This window comes from Euleptes europaea, chromosome 12 (genome assembly GCF_029931775.1).
Source record: "Euleptes europaea isolate rEulEur1 chromosome 12, rEulEur1.hap1, whole genome shotgun sequence".
NCBI lineage: Eukaryota > Metazoa > Chordata > Lepidosauria > Squamata > Sphaerodactylidae > Euleptes > Euleptes europaea.
The window spans coordinates 58,722,543-58,729,345 of record NC_079323.1 but is presented as its reverse complement, the minus strand read 5'-3'; positions in this window follow the sequence as shown (position 1 = coordinate 58,729,345).

Here is a 6,803-nt window from a genome sequence, read left to right as displayed (position 1 = left end):
CAGGCCGCGCAGCAAACACTCCCCGCCCCGCCCCCCCGCGCCAGCATAGATGGCTGAGGCGATGGAGCCGCCCAGGTACGGCTCACCTGTGCTGGGAGGGACTCTCCCGAGCGTTGCTATGGCGACGAGGAGAGCGCGCGCCGCTGCCATGGCTCTCCTCAAGGGTCAAAGGAGGCGCTGGGACGAACCCAACCGCCGCTCCGGCTCCACCCTTGACCGCGAGGCCAACAGACAACGCCGCCCGACCAGGGCGGAGTCCACCCGCGACGTCGCCAGTATCGCCTTTTCGTTGTACTGATCCCGGCCTCTTTTGCGGCGCATGCGCAAATAGTTCCGCCTCCGGAAGGCAGCCCTCCTCAAAAAGAGTAGAACTTCCGGTGAGAAAAGCCCCCCCCCCGCCCCTTCTCGCTCTCGCGCCGTTTGTGCCCGGGAGGCTCTCTGGATGGCCGTTTTCCCCCCATCCAAATTCAACAATAAGCCCCGCCCCCCGTGCAGAGTTTTGAGATGGTCACCAATGTATCAGGGCATCTAAGGGCAGGATAAGCTTTCCTTTGTACTTTATTGTTAGAATATAGTTCTCTCACCATCCGGTCACGTGCATTTTCTGCTGCAGTTGCTTGTTGCCCTCTTAAAATAAGTTTCTGACGTCGAATAATACGTAGCTTGTGTGTAATCAGGTTATTTCCCCATATCAGCACAAAGCTGTTGTAACGTGACAAAATTCGTTGCAATGGGTGGAATGGAATTTCCCCTCCGGGGAAACATCCAAAAAGTTAAAACGGAGTGAAATCAATACTGTTAGTATCTAATAGTGTCATCCGAAGCACAGTGAGATCCTTCTAAGCCCACAGACTTCAATGAACTTAGAAAAGAGCCAGTCCATTTAGGATTGCACTGTATAGCAGACAATCATACGATCAGTGGGAAAAGTCATAGCAAATCTAGGGCATTACCTCAAGTCAGAAGATGGCAAGAGAGTCTAGCTAGTTATAACTTAATTGGCCTTATATGCCAATAAAGGCTTGTGTTGTGTTGTTGTGTGAACTTAGTTGGCCGACCTAGTTAATATGAACCTGATGTTTCATGGCCATATAAATAGCAATGTATTTCATCGTCAAATTAAAAAAGCAACAACTTAAAATCTGGCTGTCTCTTCTGCCAAATTCAACTGTAATCAATGTCAAATTGCCCTCAAATTGTTAAACTAAAATGCAAAAACAAGAAAAAGGAATGTAATCACTTTTTAATTAGGACTAACCAAAAAGATACAAAACAAAGTGCAGGTTTTCAAGTTCTCCTGAACTCTTCATCAGTGGGGAAGGAAAAGGGGAAGGAAAAGCAGATTTTCAGATCGTGACATTAAACATTTTTTGTCCGCCTCCTCTTTAAAATCCTGAAGAGACATGCAAATTTGAAATGGTGCTGGTGTCAGGTGGCAGCCCTGGTATTCTGGGAGGAGGAAGTAGAACATTCTCAATAGGAGGACTCCATGTTTTTTTACTTCTTCCTCCCTGTCTTCTAGTGCCTGGGGAGGAGGCAGAAGCAGCATGACACCAGGGGCCATGGCCGCACTGGCAGATAGTGGTTGACTAAGCCCATGTTTGCCACTCACAGGTATGTCAACAGGAATGACATTATTTCAAAGTTCACACTTTAATTGCATCAGACCAATTCCAGAGTTAAGAATTTTGTCTAAGTCACTTAGGCCCTGACCTGGATGGCTAGCCCAATCTTGTCAGATCTTGTGTGAGCTCCAGGCTGAGAGCGCAGCTGGAGTCAAGGTCAAGTAGCTCAGAGATTTGTTATGACGGCCTGCGCCCTGGCACGATAACTGTAATCTATCATGGGAACCAGGCTCAGCCTGGTATCCAATGGTGCCTTTCTGATGTATATGTTTCAGCCTGCCCGCTTTCCCCCACTTGAGTCCTCATACCTTTTCCTGTAAGTTGCTGCTACACACCTTATGCTTCCCAAATAAACTGCTTCTTAGACGACTCTGTCTGGATGTTCTGTTGTTTGGGATTTGACAGGTGGACTCAGACCTTACATCTTGGAAGCTAAGCAGGGTTGGCCCTAGTGAGTATCTGGATGAGAGACCAGCAAGGAGGTCCAGGGTCACTATGCAGAGGCAGGCAATGGCAAACCACTTCAGTTCATTTATTGCCTTAAAAACCCCATGGGGTTGTTATAAGTCAGCTCCACCACCAGAATCACTGAGAGATTTTACAAATTGTAGGATTATATTGTACAACAGGGTTAGACAAACTTTTTTAGTTATTTAGTAATTTTTACTATTGAGGTCTCTCATAATCTGAGGCTCTAGAGTAGACTATAGCTTTGTGCATAAATGCAGCTTTGAGCTTAGTGCAATAATAATCAGCTGCTTGGGCCAAGCCAGTTCTCCTTCTTATCTGCAAACAGCACTCCTCAGTCTCCACTTTTATTTCTAATCTGTTTTAAAATCAAAGCTCAATAAAACAAAATGCCCCCCCCCACATACTTAGGAAACTATGACCAGTTTAGGAACACATCCTGCTTGAGATGCCAGGCGAGACATCATCCTGAGGAATTAATGAAAAGGTTTTTTTAAAAAAACAAATTTCATTTTTAATATTGTTCATTTCGAATGCCCAGAGAATAAAATGTTCATCTAAACTTTTCAGTTTTCTCTCTATTGAATGGGGGGGAGGGGGGAAAGAAGAAATTTCAGTTGAATCTGTTATGGCAGAATTATGGGTCAAGGATTAGAATAAAGAAGACCCAAACCAGATTTCTGTTGAATCAGCTTTTACTGAAAGCAGCTGCTGTCTCAGCTTGGGTTTAAAATCATCCAGAACAGCTGAGTGTGCAAAGAGTTTTATAGGTTCATTATACATTCAAAAATACACCACACATACATTATACTGTTGGTTGGTCATGCAAATCTTTTACAGGTAATTGGTGGATTAGAAGGCATTACTGATCCTAATTGGTTTTAATCATACAGACATTTGATTGGTAAATCATAAAGCAGACATCACATGACTGGTCAAGTCATCTTTGTCTAAGGCCCATTGTTCTGCACCTGCTGTTCTTATCATAATTATACTCCCTTCTATTTCCCAGCGCCTGTTTTAGTAACTTTCCCCCTGCAGTTTCACCTTGGAGAGCTGAATAACAACTTTCTTTACCTTTATTATTGTCTGTCTTCTTCTGTTTACTATTCTCTTCCGTCTATCTCTGAACTGAATATATCTTTTTGGCCCCCTCCTTTGGAGTCCAGTGATTTTCCAAAAAGGCCTACTGATTTTTCCAGAGGCCTGCTGCCTCAAATCTTTTTGTAGTTAATTTGGCTCTGCACTTTTTGGCTATTATATTATCACAAGTGGGAGCCTGCAAGGACTTGTGGGTGCATCTCATTTCCCTTCCCCCACTATTTCCTCTTTCCCTTCCCTGAAAGCCCCCATAGCATCTCCCCTTTTCCTGCTTCCTTCTCTCCTTCCCACCAAACAGCAAACCTACCTTTATCTGTCCCTCTATCTTCAGCCCCCCCCCCCCCACAAGCAACCTAGGAAAACTGTGGGCCAGCTTTGTGGTGCCGACCACTGGCCCAGGCCCACTTGCATAGTAGGTAACAATCAAGGACTTGTGAGGGGGCACCTCACTTTCCCCTATATCCTCCACATACTATTTCCTCTTTCCCTCCTCCTGGCAAGCCCATATCCTCTCCCTCTTTCCTGCCTCATTCTCTCCTCCTCAGTCATTCACCGACCTACCTTTCATCTGCCTCTCATCTTCAGCTATATTATTTATTTACTTCATTTATACCCCACCTTTCTCCAAAGCAGCTTGCATTATTCTCCTCTCCTCCTTTTTATTAGCATAACAACCCTGTGAGGTAGATTAGGCTGAAAGTATTTTACTGGTCCAAAATCACCCAGTGAGCTTCCACAGCAGGATGGGGATTTGAACCTGGGTTTCCCAGATCCTACTCTAAAGCCCTAACCTCTGTACCACACTGGCTTTAATAGGGTGGCAGCTATTGAACAGTAGCAAGCAGCCAGGTCTAGTTGAGTCATGCAAGGTGAGTTTTATCGTCACGTAGAGATTGCTGCCAGCCCTAGGTTTGCCAACCTCCAGGTTGGACCTGGAGATCTCTCAGAATTACCAATGAAATCCAGACGACAGAGATCTGCCCCCCTGGAAAAAATGGCTGTTCTGGGGGGGGGGTGGACTCTATGGCATTATATTCGGCCGAGTCTTCTCTCCTCCCCAAACCTTGCCCTCCTCAGACTCCACGATAAAATCTCCAGGAATTTCCCAACCTGAAGCTGGCAACTCTAGCCAGGCCTGGCCCTAGTGAGTCCTCCCTCAAAGGTCTAAATAGACCTGGAAGGGGCCTGCCTCCTCCCCCTTCCTTTTATTGATAGAATGAATGCTGAAATTCTGTGGTTGTCTAGCAACGGCCACTGAGGAAATCCATTGCTTAAAGCTACAGGCTCTTCTTTTGTTGTTTTTTGAGTTTTTTAAAACACCCAATGTATTTTTTTAGATTTCACATTTTTCTGCAATCATGGGGCCCTTTTCAGGTTGGTAGAAACATCTGTCTTGCCTGTTCATGGCTGCAGTCACTGGATTGAAGTATCCTCAGATTTGGCTGACTTCACTATATGTTCCCAGCTCTGTGATTTATTTTTTGGTTCTGTTTTCTGTGTTTATCTTTTTGTTGTTGTTTAGATTTCTGGTTTGATCATTTGGTTTATCAGCCCTTTAAGCAATTAATTCTGAAAATATATAAAAATAATCTTAATAAAACAAAAGGTAAAGCCAGAGCTCTTGAATTGTTTATAGAAAAATCATTAATACTGGCTGGTGGTGGTGGAAAGTGCTGTCAAGTTGCAGCCAACCTATGGTGACCATGTAGACTTTTCAAGGCAAGATACATTCATACATGATTTGCTATTGCCTGCCTCTGCATAGCAACCCTGGACTTCCTTGGTGGTCTTCCATCCAAATACTAACCAGGGCCGAACTCACTCAGCTTCCAAGTTCTGACGAGATGGGGCTAGCCTGGGCCATCCAGGTAATGGATAATATTGCCTAGAATTCCTAATATCTTTCAGATATCCACATCCATTCTCAGAGATTACTAATTATTCTTGCAAATGTAATTAAAAATCTTGCTAGCCAAACCTGGACATAGCTACTTTATATATGAATAGTGACTGTATCACCAATGAAGAAGTTAAAGTTTGTTAGGAGTTATTTTGGTTATGGGTTTTTATCCTAAATGTACAGGTAGACCTCTGTGCAAGTACTGGGTCATTACTGACCCATGGGGTGACATCAAATCACAATGTTTACTAGGCAGACTATGCTTACCGGATGGTTTGCCATTGCCTTCTCCAGCTGGGTACTCATTTTACCAACCTCAGGAGGATGGAAGGCTAACCTTGAGCCAGCAACCTGAAATCGATTTCTGTTGAGATCGAACTCAGGTCTTAAGCAGAGCTTTGACTGCAGTACTGCAGTTTACCAATCTGTGCCATGGGGCTCATGCTTTTACCCTACTGAAAGCTTAAAAAACTAAACAGAATAAAATTAAAAATTATAAAGATCTAGTTACTGAACAGCAAATATATTTAAAAAGAAATTTCCTTGAGCTCATGTGGCAAGTACAAGAAAACAGGATGGACTTCACTTTGTGCCTAATGATGATAGAGTAAAGCACCAGGCAAATTTGACTATGGATGGGTCTTCTTTTAAGCCCAAGTATGCAACAAGGGATGAAAACTATTTCATTTCTCCTGAGGGAGTATATAGATGTTTGAATTACACTGAGAATTCTGGGAAATTTAAAAAAATCAGGTCAGTTTTTTGCAGCAATTCACTTTGTTCTTTTGTTTTCTGTGGTGATAAAATTTCAACAGAAGATATATTATCAGTACAAGACAGGTTTGCATCTCTGTTATGCAACAATCATCATTGCTTGTCTAGAACTATTACGGAACTACTACCAATACTGAGATAATATTATGTTTAGCACTTTGTTCACTCCAAAACATTGAATAAATGCTATTATTAAAGTTGCAATACAGATGCAGCTCGGATACACAGTTAATAGTAACAGGTTCAACGCTTATCCCATCAGAGATAATGACAGAATTCCCAATGATAGAGATGGCACCCCTTTTAACTTTTTTCAGCACAGCTAGTGAACAGTAATAAAATACATCACTCTTGTTAAACTGTTGCACAAACCAGTGGAAAACTGAACTTAACTTTAATGTAAACATTAAAGCAGCTTTACATGAGACTGTTACAGAAATACCCTATTTTTATTTTGCTCTATCACACCACGAACACTGTTTGCAATCCATAGTGTATTCTTGCACCTTGTACATGTGCACCATAGTTTTTCTCAGGGCAGTTGTTCCCTGAAAGTCAAAACCTCCCAATAAAGAGCTTAGCCATTCCCACCCCATGTTTACATTCCAGCAGTCCTCATGCTAAACTATCAATCAATTCTTGATTAGAATTTTTTAAAAACTAAATTAACTCCAGAACAATGAGGGTAGAATCCTGCAAGCACTCAAGATGGGGATTCTGTTGGACTCCCCCAGAATAAATTGTGCTATGGCAGTTATTCCATTAGATAAATGGAGACTGTTTCCAAGTAGTATGAACACAGAAGGTAATCCTGACTAAGTTTTCCTGTAAGCAAAATGGGATTTGGTCATGACTAACGTTTGCCAAACTGTGCAAGCTGGCCCCAATCCATTGGCATGTGCAAACAGCAGTGGGCTATTTCTCAAAAGTACCAG